Source organism: Octopus sinensis, linkage group LG4 (assembly GCF_006345805.1).
Source record: "Octopus sinensis linkage group LG4, ASM634580v1, whole genome shotgun sequence".
Classification (NCBI taxonomy): domain Eukaryota; kingdom Metazoa; phylum Mollusca; class Cephalopoda; order Octopoda; family Octopodidae; genus Octopus; species Octopus sinensis.
In genome coordinates, this window is record NC_043000.1 from 50,543,362 (window position 1) to 50,563,213 (window position 19,852).

At 29.4% G+C, this 19,852-nt stretch overlaps 1 protein-coding gene across 10 annotated transcripts in view; it reads left to right on the forward strand.

The window, feature by feature from the left end:
* The window catches only part of LOC115210389 (bone morphogenetic protein 1), a 2,987,986-nt gene that overhangs the window by 1,629,732 nt on the left and 1,338,402 nt on the right, over window positions 1-19,852 (forward strand). The gene's annotated exons all lie outside the window — the stretch shown is intronic.

Sequence of the window (19,852 nt, forward strand, 5' to 3'; positions counted from 1 at the left end):
TTCCTTTAATGTATCTTTAGGTCTTCACTAATGATGTTTTATTCTTAAAGGTATAATATTACAGTAAACAAAATAGTCTTAATAGACTCCATTCTCTTGAGAACTAATGATTTTTGGTCGGTGATGTATGCATAAAATTGAGTAGTAAAATAGTTGAAATTGAAAAAAGAATATCATTGGTTCAATGCTTATCCTATTCTTTTTACCTCATTAGGCTTTATTTTTTTTTTTGAAGTTTTAGAATTCATTAATGAATATTTAAGTTCTGTTACAATATAATAATGATGAATTAATGATTAAACTTTTAGATGAAAATTATCAAATAAGATAGTAAATTGACAAGAATATGTGTGATTATGAGTATTAATAATCATTTCTACTTCAAGCATATGGTCTGAGATTTGGAGGAGAAGAAGTCAATTACATTGACCCCATTGTTCAATTGGTACTTATTTTATCAACCCCAAAATGATGAAAAACAAAGTTTACCATGGCAGCATTTGAACTTCAAATGAAAAGCCATAAGAGATTCTGCTAATGATTTTGTCTGGCATGCTGATTCTGCAAGCTTGCTGCCTTATATGAGTATGACTCAAAACAGTGTTGGTGTATATAATTTTCAACTGTTTTCTTATATGAGCATTGAGAGACAGTTTAAGCTTTAAGTTGTAATTTTTTTTCCTATACAGTAAATTCAGTTTTTATGCCGACGCTCTGAACTGTTGATATAATTATCAGAATTAGAATATTATGCTTTCATAGATACAGTTTTAAGAAAATATTCTGGAAAATAACAATATAAATTTTGTTTTATAGGATTCAAAAGAAATCTTATATTTTAAGTACATGACATGTAAGGTATACTTTTAATCAAAACTAATTATAAACAAAGTGAAATATTCCGAGAATAAGATGATTGTATTTCTACAACATGTAAAATGATTGCAATCAGAGATGTTATGAAAAGTTTAATGTACAAAATTTACATAGTCAAATGCACCAAAATTTTATATAAAACTAATAAATTAGTAATATATTTTTGTTGTGTTTAAGAAGAATCTTTTCCTATTTGTAATTTTTTCTCAAAGAGAGCTTGTCTATACAGAAGCTTTTAAAATTTGTTTCCATGGCTCCATATTTATGGAATTTTGGTCAACATTAAACCTTTAGATACATCATCGTGAAGGAGGAGACAATAAAAGGCAACCAATAAAGTATTGGTTGACATTTATGAACAGTGTTCACACAGTATTAAAACAATTATTTTGTGTATAATATGTAGATTCTCTCTAGATAAATTCTTTTGGCTTTCACAAGTGACATAGCATTTTATCCTAAGAATAGCAATTTTATCTCAAGAATAACATTTTCCCTTTTTCCTGAAAGATTTTATCACCTGTATGCTCTCATTGTGTCATGTATGCATTAAAATGCTAATATTCATATATAAGAGCCATACTTTATGTTTCATTTCCTTTGTCTTCCTTATATTGTAAGTAAATTCATCTGAAGAAAGTTCTCTGTAGAATAAACTAATATTAAAGAGCTTTAATTATGCTAGTAGCAGTATTCCTTAATCAAAGTAATAACTTCTACTAGGATACGTTTTGTATGGAAATACTTCCAGCTCTTATTGTCAAATGACAAGCCTGTGAAGTGCTTCTGAAATTCTTGAGAAAGCAATTAACATCAGAATCACACAAGATCCACACAATAAACCACTTATTTTATTGCAACTTTATATCTTTTGCATTCTCTCATGTAATCATGAATAGATCTCGAAACAAGTAATATGTTAGAATGTTCTAGAAATGTCTTGAACTTTACTTTAAATATAAATATTTAAGGAAAATAACTAGTCAATTTTGATGCTGGTATCATTGTTTTAAAATAATTTTCCCAACTATTCTAAACATAAGGCTTCATCAAAAAATTCATTTTGAATACAGTTCTAGTAAAAAATCTTCCTTATTATGAGAATTCTGCTTTCAGAATACATTAGTTGAATGCTTTTGAAATTCCAAATACAATTTTAAAATTTGTGATACAACATGCTGATAAATGATGATGGTTTTAGCTTATTAATCAGTCAAATTTAAAACTGATACACAGTAGAGCTGAATATGCTTTTATAAGTATTCTCGTTCATCTTTTAGTTTTGGGTTATTTTTGTGATAATCCTTACATTTGAATAAGGATCTTTTGTAGACTTAAAATTGTTGAGTTTACAAGAGGTAAAAATCTATCCCCTTACAAAGTTACTAATATAAATCAGTATTTTAGTTATAGCAACTTAATAAATCTTGAGAAAATGGGAAGTTTTAGTAATTAGGAAAGAATTTAAAATAAGAATCAAATATTCTCAATTGTATCAGCAACCAAGAATTTTTTGTTTAGAACATCAACCTAGAGATAAAGTACAATAAAATATCTCTACAATTGCCAGGAAAATTTGCTCATTATCATTTCTTAGAAAATACTTATTTGAATAATATTTAAAAAATTTAAATAGTTGCTTATTGTTTCTGAATAATATGATGAACCAAATTATTGTCCGTAATTAACATAAATATTAAAATTTATGTTCTCTACTGGAAATATATTTTATCTTTTTTACCAAATGTTTTGTCTACTGAGTGAAATATGTGCTTGCTAGAAAACAATTATTTTTCGATTTAACTTCTCATAATATTATAAGGGTCAGTCTGATAATTTCTGTGTATATTTGTGTGAGAGTATGTGGTGTGTGCATGTGCATACCTACACAGGCACACATAGATGCACACTTAAACTGACATGCTCACACTCACACACAAATAAGCTTAGATTTCAGTTAAAATGCTTGGAATATTACATGAAAGTATATCATTGTTTATATATATATACATATATATATATATATATATATATATATATATATGTATATATATATATAAACAATGATATATTTTCATGTAATATTCCAAGCATTTTAACTGTGGATTTGGGAGCTAGAAACTAATATATGGGCATGTGTGTGTGTGCGCACGCACATGCATACATATATATATATATATATATATATATATATATATATATATATATATATATATAAACAGTACTCTATAATAGTAACCTTTTTCAAATCATTTACTTATTGATTGTAACTTTCTTGAACTGTGACTCAGTGCCACGTGAGTTTTAGTCTAGGCAATGATGGACAGATGTAGATATTTGTCAAGTATGGTGACACATGGAGTTATTATTGTTGTTGTTGTTGTTATTATTTAAATTTTTTAATTGTGCATCTGCATGTGAATGAAAGTGTAATAAAGCACTTAGGGTGTTGCACTCATAATCAAATGATAATGATTTTGATTTCTGGATTGAACAACATTTTGTGTTTTTGAGCAAAACACTTTGTTTCATACTGCAACCTATCCATTCAGCTGTAAATAAGTCCCAGCAATAGCTGGGAACGTATCCCTACAACAGACAGGTCACTTATATACTATAGAAACTGGATGCAGTGCCATCTTTATGAATCCTTGGGCTCATGACAGACCTATGTCTTTCATTACATTTCATATATGTATTAAATGATATATTGACTGGATAATCATGATTGAAACACATTTGTGTGTTTACCTATTATGACAAGTTATTGAAACAATATTACATTTTAAGAAGTAACCGTTCTTCTAGTGTTATACATTACACAAATGGAGTTATGTAGTAGCATATAAATTGAAACTAAGTACATTTTGTTACTTTCTTCTTTTGGTTTTACTATTTACTTTAGAATCATTTCTGCATGTTAGTAAGATAGTCAACAATTTTGGGCAATACAATCTTATGTACACTATTATGAAACAGTGAATATTGAAAGTATTATGACTGTCACTGAAAAGTGTAACAGTATTATAGTGGTTTAATCTGTCCTGAATATTGCAGCACACTTAAAGCCAGAAAAAATGGATTTTTTAGTCCAAATGTTTGGTTTAAACAAATAAATGCAGTATTTCTTAGAGCTTAACCATCAATCTAACATACATAAGTGTTAAATACTATTCAGTAGTTTATAGATCTGGATTTGAAAGAAATGATTTAATTTTGCATCCTTTTGGATTTTTAAAGTACATACCGTAATATCTGGTTTTGAAATAGGAGAAGCCAACTGAAACTGAAACTCAATTTTGGTACTACTAATGCATTATTCTAGTGCTGTCATTCAATAAATATACTCACTAAAATCTTTAGAGCATATGTTGACAATCATTCTATTTCGTATATTTCATAAAGCTGTATAAGTATGAAATATTTCACCCTTCATAAGAGCAAGACATTAGAAAGTGAAAGCTTTTAGTAATAACTCAGCAAAAGACTTTAATTTAAACTATATAACTATTTTAGCGTTGTATTAAATATAAATTACATTTCTCTGGATAGAAGATAGAATAATCAGTGGCTAAAGTATTGAATTCTAGATAGTAAGGTGTAAGTTTATCTATTTGCAGATATTTCTTTTCTGTGACTGAAATCTTAATTCTACTTGCCTTCATTAATATGACTTCAAATACTCTAGCTTCTGGGAATGTAATTTGTGATAAGTTAGTATCATATATAGTAAGAATGTTATTCATCTTCAATAAATATCAAATTAGGAAACTAGTGATTATAAATCCGATCTTGTCCTTAATAGTTCTTTTTCTTTTGTTATACTTTGCTCTTGTTTATACACTCTATGTTTATTTAAAATATCTGGCCAAGTTATTACAATTACTATTTGTATTATTGATAACCTCTAGAATACTTACATTAAAATATATATATATATAACTTCATAATTTAATATAGTAATATTTTCCCTGTTAATTTTTCTGAAACATCCTTTGTAATTTTAGAAAAAAAACAACAAAATATATGAGTATTTCTTTCTTGACTAATATTTCAGTTTCCTTTTCTTCCATTATATCCCCATAAGAAATTTCTCTAATTCTTTTTGTTCATAAAAGTCACATTTTATGTATGATATTCCTGTCACCTTCACAAAAAAAAAAGCACAATACTTTAGCAGGAGGCATTTAAGAACATAAATGCTACTACTGCTATGACTGCAACCCATTAATGACAATGTTTTTAAAGAGAAGTATTTTTCTGAGACTGTCATTCTATTTTTCTCCTTTCCTTATTGATTTTTCTAATAGAGGAGTTTAAATTAACTTTAAATTATTACATTCATTACACATGGAAAAGGGAGCAAAGGAAAACCAAATTATATGAAAGCTAATCGAATCATTTTGTTGTTAAGCATATTTTTGCATTGCTATGGTATATTGAAATTTCTAATCTTTACTCCCCTAAATATGTTTGGAAAGTTTACAATTTTGCTTCTTCTTATAAACACCATAGGTTGACAGTGTCTCACCACATTTTCGTTCCACTTAACAAGGAACAGTGAGCCAAAGAAAATACAGAATATTTTTGTATTTAAATTGTATGTTGAAATTTATAACCTTTCCTACCATTAATGTTAGTTTGCAGGTTCATTAAATGTTGCTTCTTGTAAACACTAATAGGTGACAATTATCTCATTGCATTTGCACAATATACTTCTCTGGCACATGTGCTGATTTGAAATAATAATGTGTAGGCATTTATAAAGCATTTAATATGAAGAATATAATCACTCTGTGAAGTTTATTCTTGATTACAAGGAGATTTTAAAGTTGCAGATATTGTTCATTTGGGAAAGTTTTTCCAATTAAACGGTTAAGTAGTTGATGAAGTAAATTTTAAGTGTATTAGAATTCATTTTCTTCCTCTTTTAAAAATTCAGAGGGAAATTGAGAAGCAATTCTCTTCACTAGTTTTAATTCTCAGTTTTTATCTACATTTTAATCTTCATATATAACTGTTTACACAAGTAAGCACATACATGAAAACAAAGTGGGGAAAAATAGTATTCAAATAGCAAAGGTAAAGCAATATTCTTTTTAATAAACCTGAAAAAGTCTTCACAAGCTGTTATTCAGTTTCACATTACAGTTCTGTAGTACACTGCATAGCAGCTAGTATTAGAACAGGTCAAGTATTAGTCTCTGATAGATTGTTGTTAAAGAACATGTGGCATGCGAGAGAATGAAATAACATTAAATTAGTACTGTTCAAACTACTGAAAGAAGCTCATCATAAGTGCCCCAGCATGGCCACAGCTCATTAGCTGAAACTGTAAAATCAAAATCAAAATCAAATATATATATCTGCCATTCCCTGTACATCGGACAAATGGGATGCCGCTTGGCTGACCGGTTCGCGGAACACCTCCGTGACATCCGCCTTGCCAATGACACACCGGTCTCACGCCATTTCTGCTCCACCGGTCACTCTTTGCAACACCTGTCTGTGTTCCCCCTCATCTCTCCTCCCTCCCCCCTCATCTCATCTTCTCTCTCCTCTCCCCCCTTTCACTCTCCCCACAACCTCCACTCTAGCCAACCTCCAGCCGAACCCACACCCCACATGGGCTTTCCTCACCTCCCCACATCACACTACACTACACCATACGACACTACACTACACCATACAACATTACACATCACATCATACATACATACACACGTCCAGACCTTTCATACTCTCTCATACACACACGCACCCTTATGTTAAATTTGATATGTATGCCAGAAAATACCATAAGTGTGAGCAATAATTTTTTGTTCTCATAGGATGTTTCAAATTCTTCCTAAGTTGAAAATATTCTTTTTCTACTCGAGGCACAAGGCCCAAAAATTTTGGGGTGGGGCCCAGTCGATTAGATTAAACTCAGTACACAACTGGTACTTACTTTATTGACCCCGAAAGCATGAAAGGCAGAGTTGACGTTGGCGGAATTTGAACTCAGAATGTAAAGGTAGATGAAATACTACAAAGTATTTCACCTGATGTCCTAACGTTTCTGCCAGCTTGCTGCCTTAAGTTGAAAATATTATAGGATATATATATGTCTCTCTATTAAAACAATAATTGATTTAACTGAGACTGTGTAAAACTGTGAACAAATACAATTTACTTTTCTTTGCATGTTAATATGGACTATCATAGAGAAGAGAGCTTAATCTGTATTGAAAAAGGAAAAGCAGGGGTGTGAAGGCTTTCAGATTACAATAGAGGCATGGTACTGCATGAGGCATTTCAGATCAAAGTGTGTGAAACATATTGAATTTTTGTCACAATCAGGTTATGATTGTTATCATCTTTATCATTTACTTTATCATGCTTGGTTGGAGTTTATTGAAGCAGATCTTCTAATGTTGGAAGCCCTTCCTGTTTCCAACCTTCACCTACTTCCAAGTAAGGTAATATTTCTTCATTGACAGATGTTTGTGTAGAATACTGAAAATGAATGACTGTATTTTTATGACAGCGACACGCATTAACAATTATCATATGCTGTCAAGATGAAGAAATACAAACCTACACACACTCATACACATATGTATGCATGTGTGTGCGCACACACACACACACACACACACACGCACATATATTAGTTTCTAGCTCCCAAATCCACTAATAAGGCTTTGGACAGCTCTGGGCTATTGTTGAAGACTGAATCTAAAGTATTGTTGTTGAGAAGCAAATTTCTTAACCATGCAGCCATGCCTGTACCTACTGTGCAATAGATGATTGGGAAAGCTAGAGATAATTGCTGGAAAAAAGAACACCTCAGTACATTTTTATCTGCCTGATTGCATATTAATAAGCTAGCTAATCATCCCTTATTGATCAGTCAGCAATTCACAATAACTTTATGATTGGCAACTTCACTGAATGTGTAACAGTGTGGAGTTCTGTAGCAAATTTTAGTGTGATAAACATATTTTTTAGTGAGAACAAATATGCAGTCACTGTGAATTCTGATCATTAAATGCTCATATTGTGCACCTTCTTTTTCTCAGAAAAGTATTGACATGGCATTAATAAATGACATGCATAGTTTCAACTTATGTTTCTCAATCCAATTTCACTTTGTTTACTACCTTATAAGGAATTACAGAGGCTCTTTGTTGTGAATGGTCCACTGGTGAGAAAATGTCTTACCTGATGTCATAACTGATGTAACAGTTTAAATTATAAAGTGTCATGGTTACATTTGTATATTCCATTGCTTATCTGAAGTTTTCCTATTTGCTAATTTGTATGTTCATATTAAGAAGTTTTTCATTCTGATGTATTATATTCAAACTATGAATTTGTGATTATGCGTTGTACTGGTTGTGCTCTGTCTTATGAGTTTTTAATGATATATTCATGTATTATATATAATCAGATTGCATTTGGTTCTAACAATATATAATATGTGTGGCTTGTCTATTTTTAGTGAGTGCTAAATATATGGAAATGTTCAACAATTGCTATGCATCTTTATATTTGAATATATGTTTTTGATTTTATAGACGTACATAATATAATCAGTAGTCTGAATCTTAGCATTTTTTAATATATTGACAAAAACGATACTTGCTATGTTTAATATATTAAAAAATTGTGATGATAATAGTTTTTAGCCTTACTCAGCTGAAACAATTATAAAGATAAATAATTAGATTGTTAAAGGAAGAGAAAGGAAAGCCAAAAACTATGACTTGAACAGTTCTTATTTTCTTTTGCTCCTATCTTGTTTTATTTGGTAAGCACAATTTTCCAACAGGTTTCTATGCAGCCATTTATTTGAATTATAATTTCTGAATTTGAAACAATTAAGTATAAAGTCTTTATGACATTGCTGACTATCCTGTTGGCTCTATAGATCTTAGCACAAAGGAAACTATGCTGGTGAGATGTGCTCATTCACAATATAATAAAAAGGCTCTAATTTTAATTTCTTAGGCCCAACTGCAGTTAAAGGATATTCTGAGGGATTAATAAGAGTATTGTTGGGAGTGAAGCTCAAGCAAATCTAGTGTTACTAATAAAATGATAATATTTATAATTAAATTCTGAAAGCATTATAATTAGCAATATTATATATAAAGTATATCTTAAATATAAAATCCTGTTTTTGATAGGGCTTTGAGAAAATATTGTGTGTGTGTGTGTAAGCTTTATGTGTATATTCGTGAATAAAGATAACATTTAAGACTTATTGATTTCCTTGGGTATATTGAATTACTTTGCACATACTCTCTCACTCTCTTTCTATGAATTTTTCTCTCATTTCCTATGTATGTTTATCTGTCTGCCTTTTTCTCCTTCTGGTAAAACATTATTTTTATCTTCATGAGACATCTAATTCTTTATATAAATTTCTGTGGAGTTAAGTGTGCATGTATGAGTGTACATTTGTGATTTAGGAGCAAAAGCATATATTTGTTAACCATGTGTAAATAGTAATTTTAAAAGCAGCCTATTGCTAAATAAGCAGTGTAAAATATAGAAATAACAATCTCAATAAAATATGATGTACTCTTACAATAAACAAAAAAAATTGTATTTGCTCTCAACCATTTCCGTTTTCTATTAGTTCAATATGTTTTACAAGCTAGTATGGGTTGGATAAATATTTGATTTGTTAGCATTTTTTATGGTTAAATATCGTTACTTGTGCCAACCAGTTTGCCAGTGAATAAATGTGTTTTTAATTTCCCCATGCTAAATGTGTTACCTCTGCCCTTTGGTATATTAGATTTATTTTTATGTTGTAATTGCTTTAAAAGCTACTTCCCTTTTCATTTCAAAGAAAAAGAAATTGAAATAACTTTCTATTCACTCTCATCCAATGAAATGATGTGTGAAAATGGAGTTACATAGAATATATGAATTTTGGGGAAAAAGGAAAGTAATATAGTGTAAGATAACTATAGGCAGATAATGCTTATGAGTTTATATTAATATAATAATGTATATATTTTTATATCCATTCAAATAATGATGAAGTTATACTAGTAACTATAGAATAGTCCAGAAAGTAATATTGTATGAAAACTAGTGTAGAATGTCTTCTGTTATAGAAGTTCATTGTATCAAAAGCATCTAAAAGTACATACTTTAAAAGTACCTAATGCCATTTCCCCTCATTTATTAATATCCCACTGATTCCCGAGAGATTACTGCTGTTGGTAAATTTTAACTGTTATAGAGACAAGCTAGCTAAATATGAGTTTTGTTTTATTATTAGTCTATGAAGTAAAAGCACTGTTTATTGCATGCAAGAAAGAACACACGCATCAATTTGGAGTGCAGAGAAATATAAGACTGATGTGGTTAATGTGAAGTTTCAAAAGGATGGACAGTAGGAAATAAGATGGATATGGAAGAAAATTATGAAAATGTATGTTGCTCTACTGTGGACATGCTCTGATGTATAAAGATAGGAAGCTGAATAGATATTAAATTACTATTAGATCTCTTTCCTTGACTTCACATATCATCATCATCATCATCACAAAAAAATTATGAATGAGACTTTGATGGCATTCCTAATAACCAATAAAGCGGTCTCATAGTTAACAGGGTTCCTGATAAGGTTAATATCACCCTGCCCCCTACAAAAGCATATAAAATCGTTTTTTATATTAAAAGTATAAAATAACTGAAGTGTAAATATTGTGTAAAGCATTGGACTTAAACTGTGGACTTAAACGTTTTTTTTATGATTTATGTAATCTTAGCAATGAAAAATGAGAAAAAAATATTGTGATATTAGGTCTTAGAACTGAGGGGTTTTGCTTAGAGAACACAAAATAAGCAGTCACTTGTGCCATATTTTAGATCTTGCTTGCATTTCCTCACATTCATATTAACTAGCTATGCAGATGCCTGGCATGACAGATTATTACCATGACAATCATAAATTCTCTCAACATTAAGTATCAGCTATAACATAGTGATATCTACCATTTACAAATGTTAACATAAAATTGAATTCCCAAACAACTGAAATAATTTGATGTAAGCTCACATATGACTCAGAAATTATGTCTTCTTGACTATTGATCTTCACACATATGTGTTTATGGATATGAGTTAATTTTAATTTTACTTCCTGACATAAATATCATTATGACTATTATTTCACATTCTTTTTGTTGATAATTTTATTTGAAGTTTGTGTAATAATCTTTGCCTCAGATGTCGATGCAATTAACTAATTCCCCCACCCACTAAAATTTCAGACTTGCGCCTAGAGTAGTAAGAATTATTAATTTCTAAACAATTTTGGTTTATTATCTGAAAAGTTTTATTTTGATATATGAAACTAGTACACAATTCTTTTGTTTTACATTATCACTATTTTGGTATGTTGACGGTTTTGCTTTGTCGTGGAGGTTTTAAATAAGATCAAAACTGGCCTGAAGTTTTTCATCCATACTTGCTGAGAACAAAAATAATCATCATTGACTATTATTAATGTTACTTTACCTCATTATCACATATTTATTTATAGATTCTATGATTTGTATGATGCATGTGTATGAACTCAATGCTGCATGGTAGTGAGATGTGGGCATAGAATGTAATGCATATATGGAAGTTAGAAAGAAAAAAGGTGAGCATGATTTTCTAGATTAAAATGTTTTGGATGATGAGGCATAGAGGAAGTGAGAGAAGAATTAAGTATAAGAGAAATAAATATTCTGGTAAGGACATGCAAGATTTGTGTGGAAAGCTCCAAAGGAAGAGGAAGGCCAAAGAAGACATAGGCAGATGTGTTGAAAGTTGATCTCAGGAATCTGGATTTCACATAGAAAATGACAAAGGAATGCAACAATTGAGAGGATACTGTGTTGGTTCATCCACTCCATACAAGCTGGGTAAAACAGTTGTTAAAAAGATAACTATGATGATGATAATGCATTAAATATGTATTACAAAATTTATTAGAGATCATGGATAAACCAGTGTTTAATTTTCAACTCGCAACAATTTAATTATTATTTCCTTAATTTAAAATTATTTGAATAAGTAATCTAAGAGCCTATATTTTTAACATCAAAATTTGTGTTAATGTGAGTCTTCTCTTTGGGATTTTTTTTCTATAGCAAATATTCTCAACCAAGGCAAATTTTATGATAGCTGAAAATTTAAAAAATTCTGCTTTTGCTCTAGCTTGTTATTTGGTTTAGTCTACTGGATGTGATAATGGCTTACATAGTGTTATTTGGCAGAAAATATTCAGCCCTTGCTGAATTTTAAATTGTTTCTAGGTCAGTGCTATATTCATGCATATATCTTGCTACATTTTGGGCTTGACTATCCAATGATGTTAAAAAAAAAACTTCCTGAATATATGTGAAGTAGTTGTGTCCAACGTTTGTGATTGTGTGTAATTTTAAGTATCTACCTACTCACATATATTGTGTTGGTATATTTTCTTGATTTTGACTTACAAAGAATCGGGTCTTTCCAGAGTTTCCAAATAATACATAATGCCTCACTGTTATTGTATTGTTCTACTTTTGGATAAAAGCTGCTGTCTGTTGAAACACTTAACTCTAATTAATTTTACCTTTTTATTTATTTCCTTGCTTGCTTACATATTTGTTTATTCATTGCAAATACAATTTAAAATTTCTTTGTTGCACTCATAGAGAATAAAAGATAAAAGAATGAATTCTCTTTGTTGTAGAATCAATGAAATTAAATATTCTGCTTTTCTGTGTTTGTGTGTGAGTAAATTTTAATGTACTTATATCTAATTATAGGAACTTACTTATGCATTAATGTGTGAATGTGTGAGTGCATGCGTGTATATATGTGTTTCACATTGAGTTGTGTGTCTTATATATATATATGTATATATATATATTAAAAGATGTTTGTGTATAATAATATATGCAAATGTTGAATAGTGATAAGATTTTAATTATACAAACATGCATTCTTATACACATATACATACATGTGTGAACATAGTGAATATAAAAACATTCTCATGTGCATATTTATTAGCAAATAAATGCATATTCACACAAATATAAATACATTGACATAAAAACAGATTTATATAATGACCTTATGTTTGTTGTTTGTTGCGGTTTCATTGGATTAATAAAATAGTTTTTACAGATGACCAAAATGATCAATTTAATTTTATTATGTTGATATTTGAGTACAAATATGAGAAATATTTATTTTACTAACTAAGTCTTTTGAAATCAAATAATATAAAAAGATATTTCTGTTGTTGGAACATGTATGATTTGTAATAATATGTAATTTATATAGTTAATATAAAAAATCATGTTTGATTATAACAAAGCAAATCTCTTCTCTCCTTTACTTTACATTCTATTCTGTTCCTTCATTTCATTAAAAGAATTACCTCAATCTCTTGTCATTTGTTGAATAAATTTTATTAGAAATGAACAACTTAAGAATTTGTCTTAACTATGTTCAATGAGAACTCTGAATGTTGTGTAGATTATGATTTGAAATGTATCTTATATTGCAAATCCTATCTTGTGACTTGCTTTTTAAGAAACAACAAATAAACATCAGGTATATACTAAATTATGTTGTGGCTGTTATTTACTAATCAGGTATCATGAATGTGATCAACCAATTATTTTTAAAAGCCATATTACTTGAAAAATTCCACGTAAATGAGTTATTTTGTCTGACAAATATATTTCCTTCTTCTTTTTTATGATTCTGTGAACTACATTTGATAGTTCATATTTGAATAAGGTTTTGACATTTCAAAGGAGCTAACGTCCTCTGAAACCCATTCATAAAATTTAAAATTAAAATTATTTTGGTTAATTCTTTTATTAGATATTTTAGCTTATAAAATAAATGCCCTTCTCCCCAGTAAACAATTATTTTATTGATAATGTAAGTTTGGATGAAACACATCATACTGTATGTTACCTACATATTTAGAAATCATAGCTCTCTCTTATGTATCTCAACTATCACAGTAATATTTCATGTAGTTCTTATTAATAGAATAATTAAACTTACACGTAACATATAAAACAAAATGTGAAATCTAGTTCACTAAAAGAAAGACTGACATATTCTCTTGTATAAATTAATCACTATTTTAGTTTGTCTTAAAGATAGATACATAAACTTTACAAAATGCAAGAGTAACAAAAAGAATTTTGTTTTATATACACTGCATTGCATATCAAATAGAAATAAAAGTAGTTTTTAATGCAATAAATTTAGCTTGAAGAATACAATTAATTGCAAGAGTAATTTTCTATTATTTACTTATTTATTTGTTTACAAAACTTCCAATAACAAAATAAAGAATCTATGTTCACATATAATCAGCAGTATCGCCTAGATTGTTCCTTGCATTTCAATTTCTTTTCTCTCTGGAAATAGATTTACATTCTTAATGAGCTTAAAACATTATCATTCAATTCAGGGTAGTGTTGTATCTGATGAACATGATCAAAATTTTCAATGTAAGAAATACATTATATATTTTTTCTTTTTCTATTTTTTCTCTCTTTCTCTTTACTTCTATCTTCTTCCCCCTCTCCACTCTCTCTCTCACATGTGCAGATGTTTATAGAAACAGTTAAGAAATTTAGACAAAGGGCTTCTTTTCAATTCATTTTCTCTATACTTGCATTTCTATTACTGTTATTATTGTGAAAAATAGATGTGAGCTTGAAGATGTGTCTGCTGCCATTGAACTTGAAGGTACATATGTTACATTACTTGAAGATTTCATATAATTTATGGATCCCTAAAACTGCTAGTCCATGGAACAATATACTATTGTATTATATCATTCCAGTATTGCTAATACACATTCTACTGATATTCTAGACAATCTCTCTTTTATGTTAGATAAACATTTGAGTTTTTGCAGCAAAATAACTGGTTTGCTAACAACCTAATGTCTTCGTTAAATTTTCTCAAAACATTCACAATCATGTTTCATAAAAAAATTGACTTTTACAATTTTTCTTTTCCAATATTTGTACAATATTAGGGAATGTAATGTTCAAATTAATCGTATTACTTTCTTTTATGTAGTTTAAATCTGAAAATTTAAGAAAAAATTTTGTGAAATAGTTTTAGGTTTATATATTCCTCTCTTTATCAATAATACAGCTTCATGTTAATATATCAATTTTCTGTTTTAAATTGTCATATTTTATCAGTGGTTTAGAGCATGTAAATCCTTTTTATCTATTCTATATTTTAGGATAAATTCATGTTTTATATCATTCTTGAAGGATACCGGTGTTTATTTTTTCTTACCATTTTAATGTCCTAACAAATCATACAATTGCTTTTGAGAAGTTTCTTTTCATAGACACATCTTAGAATGTGTTTGTGTATTTGTGCTTGTAACTGAAATATTAAATGAGCAAGCAGATGGAAATATCAAGATTCAAAAGCACATTTTTAATAAAATATATTCTGACCATTACATTTTATTCAAGTTAGACATCTAATTTGTAATATGCTTGCATTCAGTTATATAGTTAAGTAAAATACTACATCAAATTTACAAACCATGTTGGATTTTACTAAGTGAGATATTTTTACTTAAATATATTACACCAGAGGTTTTCCTTTCCTTCAGTTGACTTTTTTTATAGCTAAGGTGTGCATTATTACGTTATAAATCTGAAGTATAAAGCTTCAAGTTTATAAAGAAGGAGAAACAATGTTTTTAAGGGGATTAATTTATGAAATCAGTCACATTCAAACTGAAACCAAATATTAGATTTGGTTTGTTGAGAATTTAGGTTTATGGAAACCTCTTATTATACATTAGTTTCAGAATATAAGGGTAAGATATTCAATATTATTATACCTGTATTTTTGTGAGGTTATTTTTGTGAATGTATTTTAGGCTGAAGTTTCATAGTTGAGAATCTATAAGAGAGAAAAAGAATACCTAATTTAATGGTGATTTAGGTATACTTCGTAAATATAATTTTCCTTACATTTTGAATTTTTAGTATTATACCTATTTAACCAAAGCATAGAGATATATCTACAAAAAATATTTGAGTGTTCAATGAAAAACATGCACAGAAGAATTCACTGTTAATAAGTATGTTTATGGTCAATGCGGATTAACAAATATGTTTAACAAAATATCCAAGGTTAACCAAATGCTGTGTGACCTAACAACTAACAGATTGTAATATGGTTATTTATGGAACCTTGATATGTTTATCTTTTTAGGTAATTTTCATTGTATTTACTTAGATGGTTGTGTATAACTTCATTTGTGTTAATTCTAAATAAATTACAAGAAACATTACTTAACTGCCATAATGCTTCCAGTTCATCAGCTAGGCTGGTGCAAATTCTTACAGTTTCTGCTCACTTTTTTATGACATTTATTAATCAGCACCATTGTTATACGTATTTGTCATGAAGAATTGTCAGGATTATCTGCTATCTAGTTGTGTGCTTGTATGCTAAAGTCTCTCAGTAATGTCACATTATGTGGGAGAGCATTACTTGAAGCAGTAGAAATTTGGTTGTTAGCATATGTTGAGTAACTTTGTTATGTAATTGTGTATCCAAGTCTATTTTATTAGAGCCAGTGCTGATTAATGTGGTTTACTGCCTCAGGAAATGCTCCACACATGCAACATTTGTCTTTTATATTATAGATGCTGTAGATATTTGTTTCAATATATTTAGTATTTATGGCCTACTTTCATATTGTGAGTGTTGTTACTTCTACTACTCCATTCAAGCTGGATTTGCATGTCCAGGTCAGAGATTGTATGTGAGTGAGTGAATGAGAGAGAGAGACAGACAGACAGAGAGAAAGTATAGTGAAACTGTTAATCCATACAAGTATTTTTCTCTCTCCATTTTTTTCCTATCTCCAGGTTTTCTTTCCTCATTCCTTTCGTTTTCGTACCGTTTTGAACCATATATATATATATATATATATATATATATATATATATATATATATATATATATATATATATAATTTTATATATAATTTTATATATACTCTTTTACTCTTTTACTTGTTTCAGTCATTTGACTGCGGCCATGCTGGAGCATCGCCTTTAATCGAGCAACTCGACTCCGGGACTTATTCTTTGTAAGCCCAATTCTATCAGTCTCTTTTGCCGAACCGCTAAGTGACGGGGACATAAACACACCAGCATCGGTTGTCAAGCAATGCTAGGGGGACAAACACACACACGTATATATATATATACATATATACGACGGGCTTCTTTCAGTTTCTGTCTACCAAATCCACTCACAAGGCTTTGGTCGGCCCGAGGCTATAGTAGAAGACACTTGCCCAAGGTGCCTCGCAGTGGGACTGAACCCGGAACCATGTGGTTGGTAAACAAGCTACTTACCACACAGCCACTCCTGCGCCTATCCACACAGCCACTCCTGCGCCTATATATATATATATATATATATATATATATTTTATCACCTATTTTTATTACCTATATTTTTATTACCTATATTTTATTACCTAGGATATAATCATTGTTGTCAAATTGGTAAGGAATAATCTGAGTACTTGGTCCAGATTGTGTAAGAAATTGTTGAAGATGGTCAATGTCTGGTAGTGCAACATGTAAATTTACAAACACCTCAAGTTTTCAATGTTGTCAGTGCCAATACTCTTTAAAACAAGCATCAAATCATTAAATTTGATATAATACTTTGGGGAGATGTTTTGTTTTCTTTTTTCAGTTTTTATCATTGCTATATTCTCCTCTAGCCTGCAGTTTTGTTACACTGAATTTCATTTTCAACGATGGGTTTCTAATACTTCTAGAATGAGTATCTTATCGACTTCAATGTTGTTCCTGTATATTGTCCTACAGAAAATTTGTGGGTTGTTTTCAAAAGCAGAGTTTTTAAAGTGTTTTTCTTGAATGCTATACCTTTTTAATCTATTATTTAGAGGAGATAATTTCTTTTTATTTCAAACGTGTTTACAGTCATGTTTATCCATTGTTTATTGTTTATTTATCCATCATACAGTATTTTTGTGGGGTTTTTTTCTAAAAGAGTTACATACTTCCTTCTGCTGGTTTATTGTACTTGCTGTCCTACAGGGAATATGTGTTCCAGTCTTTAATTAAATCTTCCAGTTATCTATTTTATGTTAGTACTTTCTGTCTTTTGTAACAACAAACTGTTTGTTTAATCTATCGTAGTCTACTATTGTGAGTATGCAAGCATATAGGAAATCATTTAAGTAGGTAACAGAATTATAATTTTGGGATTTATTATCTGTTTCTACATTAACGATAGAATCCACTAATCTAGTTTGGTCTTTAAGTGGGTGTCTCTTAAATCTATGTTTACAATTTATTGAAATTCAGTCTGCTAAATGTATTTTGGCAAGCTATTAATACATATATCATCAACTTCGTCAACTGCACTGGAATGTTGCAGTGAGAGAGACTAGATTTGAAGTTACTAAAAATGTAGGGTAACTGGAAGTCACAGTAAGAGTAATATAAATATCATTATTATTACTGTGATTATAGTAGCATTAGCATCACTACTAACAATTTTTCTACTTACAGCATTAGCAAATACATTGTAACACTCTTAACAGCCTTGATTTCTAACTGTCAGTAAATGTCCTCAGATGCAGTCAATTTTAATAGCCATGTGTTTGAAAATTTTTTTTATTTGATATTTGTTGTTCAATGCAGGTTTGTATGTGTATATTTGTGTCTAATATTGATGCCTCGATTATGGCCGGGAAATATCTTCAGAAACTATTAAAATTTCTATCTTTGGTCAATCATTGGAACAATCCTGCTCTGGTATCTTCTTAAACAACTCACCAAATGCAGCTCTGTACATTTGTGGTTAGGATTGTTTTAGTCCTAGTGAAAAATCTGATTCAGATTCTTTACTGTAGAAAATAAATACAATATATATGTATAAATGTATAAAATACTTATTTTGGAGTATTTCTTTTTATAATTTGAAGTTGAGTTTTAGTAACCACATTTAGCTGGCAGGAGTGTCTGACTATATCAATGTTATTATTCTATGATATGATGTATTAAATAGCTAATGTCAAATTATTGAAAATGAAGATTCAGTAATATTTGTTTTAGCTCCATGTGTAAATTTAGTTTGTTTGAAAATTAAAAATATTTTATCTTATCTCTGTACAACTTGCATGATAGAAAAATGTATAACATAAATGCAGATAGGAAATGATAGTGATGGACCAATTAATCAATATATTGATATCATCAAATATTGCATACATTATACTTTCGTATCTTGATTATTGAAAGATAAAAGAAACTGTCTGGAGTATCTATCATAAATATTATAGCTATTTCATTCTAATAATCAGATTATGGTCCAGAGAAATTACAAAACTAGATACATACATGCTTTGTTCAATGATCAATTATCTAATGAATACCTTAAATTATTCTTTTAAATTCTTCTTTAAAATCTAACTATCAAATTTCCTCACAAGACAGCCTTTACCAATACTTCAATGAAAAGTTTACCATATAAAGTAATTTAATGAATACAGTGTTATTATGTAATCATTTAATATGTTACACAGAATACTGTGTCCTTGCATAAGATAACAATAGACAAAGTTGTTATCTTTTCTTTCTGTATTAGTGCCACCATTGTTATTATTTTAAGCTTTGATGATATTTTAAGTAATGACAAGTTGTTGAGTATGTGATAGAAATATGAAATGTAGAATAGTGATAAGCACTGTGGTTTCTACATAAACTCCACAATTACAATTAATTAATGAATCGGCAAATATACCAGTTCTATGAGGTCACCACTCAAATTACTTGCAAGACAGATGGCATTGAGATTGTCATCATAGCTGGAAATTTTAATGGCTATATCAGGAAACATAAATATTGAGCCTCTTTCTATT